The sequence below is a fragment of the Zeus faber genome, assembly GCF_960531495.2.
Source record: "Zeus faber genome assembly, chromosome: 3".
Classification (NCBI taxonomy): Eukaryota; Metazoa; Chordata; class Actinopteri; order Zeiformes; family Zeidae; genus Zeus; species Zeus faber.
This window is the reverse complement of record NC_137190.1, coordinates 33,198,628-33,212,968: the sequence shown is the minus strand read 5'-3', so window position 1 is coordinate 33,212,968 and position 14,341 is coordinate 33,198,628. Positions and strand designations below refer to the sequence as shown.

The 14,341-nt window shown below is 43.7% G+C and overlaps 1 protein-coding gene across 1 annotated transcript in view; it reads right to left on the bottom strand.

Moving 5' to 3' along the window:
* The window catches only part of gpc5a (glypican 5a), a gene marked incomplete at its 3' end in the record, with an annotated part of 118,713 nt that overhangs the window by 82,318 nt on the left and 22,054 nt on the right, over positions 1-14,341 (bottom strand). The window lies entirely within an intron of this gene.

Sequence of the window (14,341 nt, the reverse complement as noted above, 5' to 3'; positions counted from 1 at the left end):
AATAACAATAATAAAAAAAAAAATAATAATAATAATAATAATAATAATAATGATAATAATATGAATTGTTGTTGTTATTATTATTATTATCATCAATATAATTTTCATTATTGTTTTTGTTTCAATTTTTAGGTTCCGGCCCCGAAGGGGCGGGAGCCTGACTGTTTCTGTAAATTTTTATTTGTTAATGAAAAACAGTGGTGTATGGATGTCCTAGATGCGATGCACTCACAGACAAGATGGATAAAATGAGTATTCGGGGCAGTTCCAACATGCCGTCCTCCGAGTTTGATCCAGATAAGTACACTATTGTGGAATAATTTTGTAAAAAAACATCATCGCAGCATGGGCACAAGCGCAAATGACGGCATGCACAGGTCACGTGATAGCACTGCAGTCTAGTGATTGGTCAACAATCAGGACCTCACCAAGATGGCAGCAGGTCCAGAGGTAACTAACGTCAGAAATGTATAGATGTCATGGATCCAATGAACCCACAGAGAAAATTAACAAGATCTGTATTTGGGGCAGTAGCAACATGGCGTCATCCAAGTTTGATCCAGTTCGGTTCAGTATTGTGGAAGAAGTTTGAAGTTTGATCAACAATCGCAACCTCACCAAGATGGCCCCACACACAGATATAGCCGCGACTGGACTTGGTTGATAAAATACATTACTATTGGCAGAAGAGAAGGCAGTTTTCTGTGGATTACAAAGTGCCATAAAATAATTCTGCTCCCCAAAATGGATTAATAATTGTGATAAATACACCGCGTTATTATCCAAATTATATTTTTCTCTGATTTTCCTAAATAGTCGATGCAAATAACAGTCAGTATAATTTTCAAGCCATCAACCGTTAGGGTATAATTTGAATGTTATTGAACAAACCTCCCAATGATAACAGTATTTTTTTCAAAATTAAAAAACTCAAAATGCACTGTTGCAAATTATTATGCACAACAGAGTTTCAAAACATTTTATAGGTTGTAAAGAACTGAAAATGGCCATTTGTTGAATTTGCAGCATTAGAAGGTCATATTTATTGAAATCAAAAGCTATTTCAATCAAAAACATCTTAACAGGCCAAGTTACATGTTAACATAGAACACCTTCTTTGATATCACCTTCACAATTCTTGCATCCAGTAAACTTGTGAGTTTTTGGAGAGTTTCTTCTTGAATTTTGTTGCAGGATGTCAGAACAGCCTCCCAGAGCTGCTGTTTTGATGCAAACTGCCTCCCACCCTCATAGATCTTTTGCTTGAGGATGCTCCAAAGGTTCTCAATAGTGTTGAGGTCAGGGGAGGATGGGGGCCACACCATGAGTTTCTCTCCTTTTATGCCCATAGCAACCAGTGACACAGAGGTATTCTTTGCAGCATGAGATGGTGCATTGTCGTGCATGAAGATGATTTTGCTATGGAAGGTCAGTCAGAAACTCTATATACTTTGCCGTAAGTCATTTCCACACCTGCAGGGACCCTAAAGGGGCCTACCAGCTCTCTCCCCATGATTCCGGCCCAAAACATGACTCCGCCACCTCCTTGCTGACGTGGCAGCCTTGTTGGGACATGGTGGCCATCCACCAACCATCCACTACTCCATCCATCTGGACCATCCAGGGTCTCTTCATCCCATGAATTTGTCTGGCTGAGACCTTCCTCATTCTGCCTCTATCTGCACCAACCCCTCTGTGCTCTGAATCAGCCACAAATCTTTTCACAGTACGATGATCACGCTTAAGTTTTTGTGAAACATCTAATGTTTTCATACCTTGTCCAAGGCATTGCACTATTTGAGGCTTTTCGGCAGCAGAGAGTTCCTTTTTCTTTCCCATATTGCTTGAAACCTGTGGCCTGCTTAGTAATGTGTAACGTCCTTCTTAAGAAGTTTTCCTTTAATTGGGCTCATCTGGCAAACTACAGGTGTCTACAGGTATCACAGGTGTCTGAGATTGATTTCAGTGATCCAAAGAGCCCTGAGACACAATACCATCCATGAGTTTAACTGAAAAACTAAAAAATAAATGTTTATGACACTTAAATCCAATTTGCATAATAATTTGGAACGTGGTGTAATCATGATTATTATTTCAGCCATAATCGTGCAGCCCTACTTCAGAATGATAACCGCCGTTAGTTGCAGCGTAGGAAACCCACCCACAGCCACAAACACTCTCGATCACAGAATTACAATGTAACCAGGTGGGAACAAATCACCTCCTGCAGTCACAAAACAGACCAGAACAGAGAGCCGAAGCACACTTGTCCATTGAACTTTAACGAAGGGATGACTACCCTGGACCCTGTACCCTGGATGCTGTGTTTAAAGGAAACTCGGAAAATTGTAACTCGTGCTGCGCTTTCTTCGTACCGCAGGAAGTTCTAAGAACCTTTGGAGCAATGATAAAATTTTCCCCCTACAAAGACACAACACGAACAGCCAATGGTACAGCAGAGAAACAAACATGTGACACGAACAGCCAATCGTACAGCAGGAGCGCCGGCTCTCTCTCCCCGGAAGCTGCACCCCCCGGCGGTGCAGCGCGGAACGGGGTTGAGGCCTGCCCGAGCTGACGCGGCGGCTCTTCCCCAAATACTAACTTGAGCTCTAACTCGCCCTCTTCCCAACCAGAGCCCGGCGCATAGAACCACATCCCTACAAAAGGAGAGCGATTAAAGAGAGAATCCGCGATTTTCAGTGACGTCTGGTCTGACACGGTCGGAGAGTGTCGCTCGGTCCGCTCTAAACGTCCCCGCATACAGTCACATGGCGCAGATTACGCATCCTCTGAACCTCGGAAACTTGTAGTATCTACCTAACGTGACTAAACTGGACCCGTGTATTGCTGCCTGCTGCTATGTCTATGATTATTATTATTTATTTCTTCATTTATTTATTATACTCCAGGTAGGTCAGAGCGTCCAGCAGCATAACATGACCAACTCAAGTGAGGGAGAGAGCGAAGGACGGAGCGAGAGAGATACGTGCGCACGATCCACGGTAAAAGGATTAGACACGTACAAACATTCCACGAGTGAGGTAGTGCAGGAACACGGCGTATTCCCACCGGGATTAGGGTGCACGCGGCCGAAGATTATGAGCTAATGAATGTCCCACCTGTCAAACGGCACAGATAATAGTAATTGTGCTGTAAATATTTCCCCTCTCTCTCTCTCTCTCTGTCTTTTTGGTCCTCTCTTCATCATTAACGTTGCCCGCTGAGTTGTGTACAAAGGCACGGGGAGGAAGCTCCGTCTCAGGAAACCGTATCATCTCAAATGAGAAAAATACATGATTGTTGCTGCTGTAGTCGTTTGAGGGAATAATGTGTCAATTCAGGAGATCAGAAACTCAAGAGCTCAGAAGTCGGTCATCCTATTTGAGGAATACCTTCACGTGCAATTGTAGCTGATTAAGATGTTATTTTTATCACGACAAACTTCAATGCTCTCCCTTGTTAAATTTACGAGCTGGATCACAGCGTTTGGTCGCGCAAGATTTGACTCTTTTTTTTTGAGATTCGGTTCTTGACGACCCGCTCGGTAAAAGGAGTGGCTCGATTTTCCGACTCTTTGGTTCAGTCGGTTTAATTCACGGTCAGCGAGGGAGGGCTTCCCGTGAACGATGAACGGGAGTCGATTCTCTTCAGTTTGTTTCCTTTTCACTCTCTTTATCGGAGTTGGCTCCCGACTCCTGAATAACTTCACAGATTTGTTTGCGACAAGCAAGTCGTAAACAAATTGTTCACAAGTCTTCACTACTCGCAACGAACTCGCTTATTATTTGATTGTCTGTTGAGTATTGCCTCCGATTGCGTTGTTTTAAGATGTGTTTTTGTTTATTACTCTCCATTGTTCTTGTATTTTGTATGTTAAACTTAAAGCGGTGTAAACTTTGGATTTACATTTCCGAGCTGTATTACATTGTCTATTCGCGCAGAGATGTTTTTTGCCGATATGAACCCTTTAAAGGCTACTTCTTGATTGAATGGGGCAGAAAGGAATTTTTTTTGTTTTATCTTATTTTTTTATGTTATCAAGCAGTTGTGTTATAAAAAAAAAAGGGAAAAATGAAGCAGGTTTCTCCTTGTACGCTATCAAGACCTGCTATGTGCTTATTATCTCCCATAGCATGGGAGGGAGCTAATAAGACGTGTGTGTGCGTGTGTGCGTGTGTGCGTGCGTGTGTGTGTGTGTGTGTGTGTCTGTGTGTGTGTGTCTGTGTGTGTGTGTCTGTGTGTGTGTTTGGGTAAAAGAAAAACAGACATGTCTGTGTTGCTGGTAGCGAGAGAGATGTGGTGGTGGTGGTGGTGGTGGTGGTGGTGTGTGTGTGTGTGTGTGTGTGTGTATGTGTGTGTGTGTGTGTGTGTGTGTGTGTGCGCACGCGTGTGCGTGTGTTCGGGTAAAAGCAAAACAGACATGCCTGTGTTGCTGGTAGTGAGAAGGATGTGGTGGTGGTGGTGGTGGTGTGTGTGTGTGTGTGTGTGTGTGTGTGTGTGTGTGTGTGTGTGTGTGTGTGTGTGTGTGTGTGTGTGTGTGTGTGTGTTTAAATGCTCCAGCACAAAATCTCCCATTGCTGCTGGACGTCTGTTTAGACTCAACAATAACTGGACACATGGTGGACTGCAGCCTTAATATGAGCTGAAGGGCCAGAGGGCTTTTGTGTGTGTGTGTGTGTGGAGGTTATGCCATCTGAACATTATTATGCATTCAATCCTCTAACGTCACGAGAAAAATAATTAAAAATAAATGAATGATGTGTTGCAAGATCAAATTGCGAGGCTGCACTAATTCATCAGTTCCGGTCAGAACCCCAGCTCTGTGAGGACCATTTGTAGTGTTGGAAGTTAGGGCTCCATCCGGTTCCCCACGAGTCACTCAGCAAAACGAAGCGTCCCATTTTCCGACTCTTGGCTCATTTGGTTCAGTTGGTTTAATGTGCAGTGAGCGAGAGAGAACTTCCGGTGAACAATGAACGAGAGTTCATCGTTTTCAATTTGTGAGTTTCACTCTTTCGTCGGAGTGGCTCCCAACTCCCGCGTCGTTTAAACGATTTGTTCCCTACAAACGAATCGTTCGCGAATCTTGCATCCCTACTGGTAGACCATAATAATAAGCACAGTTCTGCATCTTTCTGACTTTTTCTGTTTGACATGATAGTTGTGCGCCATGGGGCTCTTTCATTGTAAAAAAGAAAGTGTGCCGGGGCAGAATAAAGGTTGCCATAAATGGCCGGAACGCTGCGGCATCTCGGCTGTTATCCAGACGTATTGCTGATTACACCACCGTTGCTAAAGCCGTTCCAATTGAATTCGGCAGCAGTGGAGCTTCTCTCCGCTCTCTGTCTGGAAGGCTTTTTGATCCAATCCCATTTTCTTGCTTTTCTTTCTCTAATTGCTGCACGACTTATTTTCCATAATGCCGGATGATCCACTTAACCGCGGAGGGAGGGAGTTTAAAAGCAGAGATGGGCTTGCGTTGAGGTCAGGCATCGGCAAAAAATACCTTTTAATCACACAACCCTCTCTTACTTAACCGTTCTTCCATTCTCTCTCTCTCTCTCGCTCTCTTTCTCATGACGAAAGTATGTTGTGATAAATTATAATTATAATTATTATTATTAATTTTGTAAAAGCCAGCCACAAAGTTGTAAAAAGATGTTAGATGCTTCTTTAACCACCAGAGGGCGACATTCACATTTTAGTCATAGTTGTTTTATATATGTATAGAAAAGGTCATTTAAAATTGGAGTTTCTCAAACTGGGGGCAGTGGCCCCCCGAGGAGTCCGTGACGCTCCGTGGCCCTCATATTTCTTATTTTCTGTGATGTTTTTTTGGTTTTTTTTGTTTGTTTTTTGATAGAGCCAAAGTTTTAAAAAGCAATTGGTGGTTTTTGAATTATGTGCCAGTAAACTCTTGGCGGTACTGCACGCCCCACCTCTAACATTAAATGTAGGTTTCTTGTTTGTTAAATGGAGTTATTTTCGACGTACGCTGCATAAACGTGCTATTTTTGCTGATTTGACACATAGGATTGTATGTGTTTTATGCACGAGGAGTCCATGAAAAGAGGTTTGACACAAGAAAACATATGGAGAACCACGGTATCCGAAGCAGCCAGGGAAGCATAAGAAGTGCTGTCATGTGACATTTAAAATGTGAAAAGCACCAAAAAGCCCAACAGACATTTTGAGTTTTGTTTTCGATTAATTACTGAATAAAATCAAGTCTCTATTCAATTTAACAAAAACAAAGCAAGAAGTTGTTTTTCTCAGAAGTGTTTCGAATGTCAAAAATAAATTCCTGTTCCCACACTCCCTACAGTATTTTGCTCTGTTACTGGCATTCCCACGTTGGTGTGCAGGTTGTGTGTGTATGTGTGTGTGTGTGTGTGTGTGTGTGTGTGTGTGTGTGTGTGTGTGTGTGTGTCACTGAGGAATGCCTCATAGAAGGGGAAAAAGAGGAAAATAGGCCTTTTAGCTGAAGGCCTTTTTCAAATACACACGAAAGACAGACAGACAGATGGGTAGCAGTAGGTCCGGCTGAAATATTAAAGTGACTTTCATTTGAAAAAACACAGTTTGGGTCTCATTTCCTACTTACCATCACCATATATATACCTCAGCGATTCGCCTTCAACACGGAAGCGGACATGTGATAGAGTAGTATAATCTACATGTGGATTGTACTGATTGTACTAAATATATATACATGATTGTTATCATGGCCTACTAATAGTTAGTGAAGACTTGCGAACGATTCGAGCGAGTTGAAGTTTGACTCACAAACTGAAAATAGCTACTGAGGAATAAATTTAAGTCCAAGGCAATAAAAGGCCAAGGCGTTTGGCACAAACAATATTGTATGTGAGGAATTAACTCCAACAAACCAAGAGAAAATCGAATGACTCTTTTTACTGGGTGGTGATGACTCGCCAAGAACTGACTCCCAAAAGAGTCGAACCTTTCATCACTATGATTAATCCTCACTTTTCGAGTAAAACTTGTTCTGCTGGAGCAGCGGTTCTGTCTGGAACCCATGAATTAGACGAAGTAGTGAGCCTTGCAGATTTGATCTTGCAACACCAGACTTCTTCCATGTCGCCCACGGGGAGTACTCACTTTTCACTCCCAAACAATAGGGATTCTCTCTTTTTGAACACGCACACATTAATGTGGTCACGTTTGAAGTTGTTTTCAATGTTATAAAAGATCCGTCCACATCTTTGTTGTCCGCTCTTTTGTTCGGGAGCTTCTGTTGTTTTCGACTTTTTATCCAACCTGATTCATCCGCCCTGAACAGCCGCCACCACAAGAGAAGAGCCCGCCGACATCCGAGAGGCCTCCAGAGGAGATGAGTCACAGAGGCCAACTGTAGCCCGCACGCACGCAGGCACGCACGCACAAACACACACACACACACACACACACACACACACACACACACACACACACGTGTACGCACAAAACGTCAATAAAGAAGAAAAAACACACATTTAGAAGACTATCTATATTTCTATCTTTCTATCTATCTATCTATCTACTATATCTACTGAGATGTACTACTCCTGTAAATGAAAATATCGTGTTCATTTTCGAGATTTTCAAAAACAAAATTAAGTGCAGAACAGGATGGTTTCTTTTGATTCAAGGCTGACAAAGATCAAACATTAAACAAAAAACATTAAACATTAAACATTAAACATTAAACATTAAACATTAAACATTAAACAAAGCCTCCAAATGCTGCCCAGATTCCTAATTGCTGCTCTGCTGGATAAGCTATTAAAACATCTGTGCCGGGGTTGATGTTTTTCAACCAAAACACAGAAATTTCAGAAGATCGTTTCTCGGCAGCAATAAAACATAAATTACAAAAAACTGTCCCGCTCTGGCGAAGAGCGCAAGATTTATTCACGTAAACAAACTTAAACAGCCGGCGCGCAAACATTTAGTGATAATAGAGGGGGGAAAGTACTGAATTAAGGGGGGAAAAAATCCTAGAAAGAGAGAGAGCGAGAGAGAGAGAGACCGAGAGAGGAGTGAGAAAAGAGAGAGAGAAGAGAGAGAGAGAGAAGAGAGAGAGAGAAGAGAGAGAGAAGGCTTCACGAATTTGCGTGTCATCCTCGCGCAGGGGCCATGCTTATCTTCTCTGTATCGTTCCAGAAGAGAGAGAGAGAGAGAGAGAGAGAGATTCCAACCATTCAAAGATCTCAGAATAGTTTCGCTGGAAATGTTGACAAAACACACCCCTCTTTCACATCCAGATACTGTATCATTCTCAGGGAAAAAAACAACTAAAGAGACGAACTTTGCTGGAATTCCTGGAATTTTGGGAATATCTGAGGATTTTTGGGAAAAGCTAACGAGAAATAGAATTAGAATCTTGCTTACTACGCTAAAAGAAATATATTAGCATAAAGACAGCATATTATACATGGATACACATGTGGATAAACATACGGAAACACACACTCACACACAGGCTAGCAGACATTGTGTGTGTGTGTGTGTGTGTGTGTGTGTGTGTGTGTGTGTGTGTGTGTGTGTGTGTGTGTGTGTGTGTGTGTGTGTGTGTGTGTGTGTGTGTATGTGTGGGAGTTGGGGGTCGGAAGGGTATGAAAGCCCTCCGTGTTCGGAAGGTGGATGTGTGTGATGGAGCTGTCGGGCCTCTGATCCGCCGTCTGCGTGTTCTATACATACGTGTGTGTTTACGTGTGTATGTTAGTGCGTGTCTGCGTGCATGTGGAAAAAGCAGTACGGTACTCCCCTATATATATATATATACAGTATATATATATATATATATTCTATTTAAATTTATATACCTATATACAGGATATATTCTATTCTATTGTATTCTCAATTCTATATCTATATATGTTAGTAAGTAGTAGGAAAGTTACTTTTATAATGTAATTTATTACTTATTACTTTCATTGTGTTTCCTTCTGTGTAAGGTAATAAGTTACTTATTACACTACTTTTAAGTTACTCACCAAAATAATAATAAATATAGCTACAGGCAGCAATGCACGGGGTCCAGGTTAGTCGGTGTGAAGTGTGTGACGAAACAATGCACAAGCCCCATTTGCAATACTGAGAATTTATTAATGTTAATGTTATAACTATAACTACAATTCAAGATGACATGTAACCAAATGAATTGTCTGAAATGCAATACACACTTATGTTATAATGGCAACCGATCTGGCTTTGACTCTGAAATATAACATTTATTGTAGGGTACAATTCATTTGGAAATTGACTTAATATCTAAGGACTAATACAATATACATATAAATACAATATAAAATTAGTTTTGCCTCTCTAATTCAATTCCACTGAAATGTGATGAAGAAGGGTCTGCATTTCAAAGCCAGGTATTGTATGTCTGGGGAACAGTGTGTCCCAACAATGTCCGTAGACGTACACTAGCCATTATCAACATAATATGCACACTCCTATTACCGGAGTCTGCAGTCCTGTCTGCTCGGTAAACTGTGGGACCCACTACCTCAGAAGTCGCGTTGGGAATGATGCCATCCAACCAAGTCACTGTAATGGTCGCGACACAGCTACAGTATCTAGTGTGGTGTGAAGCAATCCTCAGTCTTATTTCGTCCATCTTGTTGACGAGTGACCGGGAGTTTGTAAGGAAGAGACTCAGCAGGGCTGGTCTGTGCGAGGTTAGCTTGTCACCTCACTCGTAGGCCGTCTCTCTTGCCCCGTCCATTTGCTTTCTTTAAGTTCAGCTCAAACTTAACTTAACGAGTTCACTTAACGTCGGCATGACTAAACTTACTGTAACTTTGGCGAACTGACATATAAACAGAAAGGGCACCAAAAAGGAAAGAGCGTTGAGCCAGGAGAGCCCCGATCTTGGTGAGGTCCAGATTGTCTGTGACCAATGAGTAGACTGCAGAGCTATCATGTGACCTTTGCGTGCCACCATCTTGCGCATGTGCGCAGTCATTTCACCATTGCGGTGATGATAAAAAACTATTTTTTAACTTATTTATTCCACAAAAATGCACCGATCTGGATCAAACTCAGACGACCTCATAAATTATTCATGAACAAAAACAGTAGGAGTCTCCGCCCCCTTTGGGGGCTGGACCCCTAATAAAACAGATGTTATTTTTGCCAGAGGCAGTAAAAGGCAAATCAAATCGAAATGACGCTACCCATGTACTAAAACACGATCTGCAAACAAAAAGCAGAAAACAGCTTGGGTTCGACTCGGTCGTCAACTCTCCACTTATGCTAGCAGACAGGCAAATGTTGTAATAATCCATGATCAATCCAATGAGTCATTTCAAAAAGCGCAACATCCCCCAATCCATGTTTATTTACACTTACACTCACTCCCTTGTGCAGATAACTTAAAAATATTTCATGTAAATCAGGTCTGCTGCTGATTTGCGACATTGTTTAGGGGAGGGGTCATATGTTCTGCTGTCCTATCACGTGAGCGTGATCAGATCACGTATTGGTCAGATATACCCAATGAGACCATGATTTCGCCAATCCCAGATATAATTATGGGATTGGATATAAACTCATATACTCATATAAACTCATATAAACTCAAAATGATCGGACGACAATCCTAATGAGACAAAACACAATATCCGTTACAGCTTCATCCAATCAGTCGGCCCACCCCGAGTAACAAGCGTTACTAGGAGCGGTATATCGGTACCAAGATCCGTGAGCGCAAATGAGATCAATGCACACGCATGGATTGGATGCATGGACCTTCACCTGCTCGCTTGCGAGTGTTATTTCTTTTTGGCAGTAAGTGGGCGGACCCAGTCACCCTTGTACTCTCAAATATAATTGGTCAGTCCTCATACTTTATTATTGGCCATTATAACTGAAGAGGGATATCAAAGCAGGAGAGCCAGGACAAACCAGAAGAAGTTAATCAGCCAGGTATAAATGTAAAAAAAAAAAAATTATATATATATATAAATAACAGCAACCCCCCTCCCCTGCCTGAGAGTGTTGTGGAGAAATGTTTACAACACGTTTACACTTAGCAGCAGCAGAAGGTAAAAGAGGTTGTTGTTGAACTTGGATTATATTATTATAATTACCCGCAACGGGGTGTGATAATGAGCGTGCTGCCATAGGTCTATGATAGGAAATGATAGTGGTTATAGTGGAAGCCATACCAGTCCCGTTTAGTAGAGCTGAGTGGGATGCAGGAGTAGGGGATGGTGGAGGTGATTGAACGTTTCCTACCTTACCGCCATGTCATTCCCTCAGGCCAGAGTCCATGTTCTCAGAAAGCATCTGGGATCCCCTCCTGTTTGGGTGGAGGCCATCGCGCTTCAGTAGGATGGGCCTTGTCCAGAACAAGTCGAAGTTGTTGATGTAAGAGATCCCGGTGGCGGCAGAGTAGTCTTTCAGCCAGCTGTGGAGGGCAAACAGTCTGGACTACCTCTCGATACCTCTGCGATGGGTGGGGATGGGTCCTGAGATGATGATCTTGTTACCAGTGTCCAGCAGCGAAATGAAAACTAACTGAAGTCTCGCTTTAAAACCTCTGATTGTCCAGCTCTGATGTCATTTGTTCCGATGTGGATGATTATGGTGTCGACGTTGGAGTAGTTGGCTAGGGTGGTGGGGAGTTTGGTTAAATATCAAGGACGCAGGCACCAGGGAAGAAGAGGACTTTAAAGGGACCAAATGAGGGGTGAAGGTGGACATCACGTACCATGGAGCTGGGGATGACAAGGGTGGCTGAATCCACACGGGAGGGGAACGGGGTATGGCGGTCAGACAGCCTGGGCTGAGAAGACTGAGATGGGTAAAGGGGAGGGGGGTGGGGGTCAGAAGCATCCAGGCTGCCTGCGGGCAGTGGGGCAAGGGCATAGGGGATGGGTGGGTTGAATGGGGAATAGGGTACTGGGGAGTGAGGAGGTAAGGGGGTCTGAGAACATCGGTCCTCATCTGAGCCCAGCGCTTCACACCGGTTTGACAGCTGGAGGGAGGGGTGGTGTGAGATTGGCTGTCCTTGTGATATTCTTCCCTGGCCCAGGGGGATGGAATTGGTGGGGCAGCCATGGGGAGGTGAGCAGGGGAGATGTGGGAGAGTTGAATGAGCAGCAGTGATGGCCAGAGGGTCCTGGAGAGCTTAGTGGGCCGTGGTGATAGCAGGAGGGTCTTGGAGTGGGAGAGTGGTAGTTAAAAGACCAGAGTGAAGAGGTCCAAACCCGGGGGCACCAACTAAAACAGTAGTGTTAAAATTGTCCTACATTCTGAATTGCTCCTTTACAATTCGCTCAGTTAGTGACTTCATATATATATATATATACAGGTATATATATGTATATATATATATAGATATAATTGCGTAATTACGCATGCTCCCTAAGAGGACAGAAGACCCAAAATATTTATGGGGGGTGACACTTCCTGTGTGTAGAAAGTAATCATTTCACTGTTTTCACACCAAAATTTTACATGGGTTTTTTAAACCCAGGAAAACCAGCCTAAAATAGGCGATTGACACCTTTCCCATTGCCAGGAGAAATGCCCTCTATTTCTGGTATGCCACATTCGAAGTCATGAACAGGTCAGAAAAGGGGCGTGTCAGTGGTTCCAGTGTGATTCGGAACAAAACAAACAACGACATAAAACTGTAAAACTAGAGTCACTCCAGCATCGCCCCAAGCCAGTCCACGCTTCCCGCCACCGAAGGACCGGTACACCCAGCAGCCGGTGGGGCAGCATGGAGTATCCATGCGTGGGTACGCACCGGCAACATGGGTAATCCTTTTTTGGAGGCTCCACCTCCAATCAGCTCCGATGTGAACAGGACACCTGGGTCGACCTGCTTATTTTTGCCTCCTTTACCTGCGCGATGCGACGCGCGACTAAGGTTCCGTATGTTGGCGCATAAATAGACAGGAATATCCATGTATCATTCGATCATTTCATATCCCATTTAGAATCTAAAATGAAAATCAGAGGTTTTCCGCATTGGGGGACCTTGAAATATTTTGAGAGTTGGGATCGCACCTTGGGGAGCACAGTGGAGAGCGCCCACGCTCCCCACCGGGCTCCTAGCTACCCCAGCGTCGCCCCAAGCCGGTCCCCGCTCCCCGCCGCCGAAGGACCGGTGGGGAGCGTCAGCAGCATGGATACGTCACGCTGCTTCTACTGTGGCGTTTGGTCGGTTCACAAACCATCCGATTCTTTTTCAGGGCTCAAAATAAGTTTTACAGTTTTATGTCGTTGCTTGTTTAAGTTGCTGTCTCCTCTACTGTTTTGTTCCCAATCACACTGACACCATGACACGCCCCTTTTCCGACGTGTTTGTGACGTCGAACGTGACACACCAGAAAAAAACTGCATTTCTCCTGACAATGGGAAAGGTGTCAATCGCCTATTTTTTGCGGGTTTACCTGGGTTTTCTAAGCTCATTTTGGTGTGAAAACGGTATTGCAGGGTCATTTGACCCAAGCTTTTTTCTTTCCCACTGATGACAAATGCAGGATGTTAGCAGGTTTTAGCGAGTTTTTGGTCCAGTGGGAAAGGGGTCTCCTTCTGTCTTTAAGTGTGAATAAAAGGGGGACATTGTTTGTGCACGAAGGTGTGATGGGAAGGGGAAAAAAACACAAAAATACACAAGTTAGAAAGAAGTGGGGATGGGAGGTAGGGGAGAAAAGAGGGGAGGAGAGGAACAGAGAGACGAGAAGAGGCGAGGAAGAAGAGAGGAAACCGGAGAGGAGTGCAGACGAGACGAGAGGGAGAGCAAATAAGGACAAGAGACGAAAAAGGAGGAGAGAAGTGAGCAGAGAAAAGAGTAGAAAAGATGGGGAGAGAGGGAACGAGGAGAGGAGACATTTCTGTCTGTTTTCGCCGGGAGGGAGACTCAGCATGTGATCAGCCCTTATCGCCGAGCGTTTCCTCCCCAACATCAACAAACAAGCCCTTCCCTGTAGAACCCAGACGCCGACATCACACACACACACACACACACACACACACACACACACACACCAACAACATTTACCACAGTGTATGTAGGCCTCTGGTAATAAAGATCTGACTGGACCCACTTGAACTCTGGTAAAAACCCTCCTCTATTCTCTGTGTTCATTCTCTCTCTCTCTCTCTCTCTCTCTCTCTCTCTCTCTCTCTCCACCGCTAAAGGCTTAAAAGTCAATATTTGAGGATCTGTGGCGGCTCTTCGACACTTCAAAGTGCTCAGAAGTGGGCTGGTGAATATAGCCTTTACCACGCTGTTTAGAGGAGAGAGAGAGAGAGAGAGAGAGAGAGCCGATAACGTGGGCTTTACCATGTAGGAAAGGTGTGTGTGTGT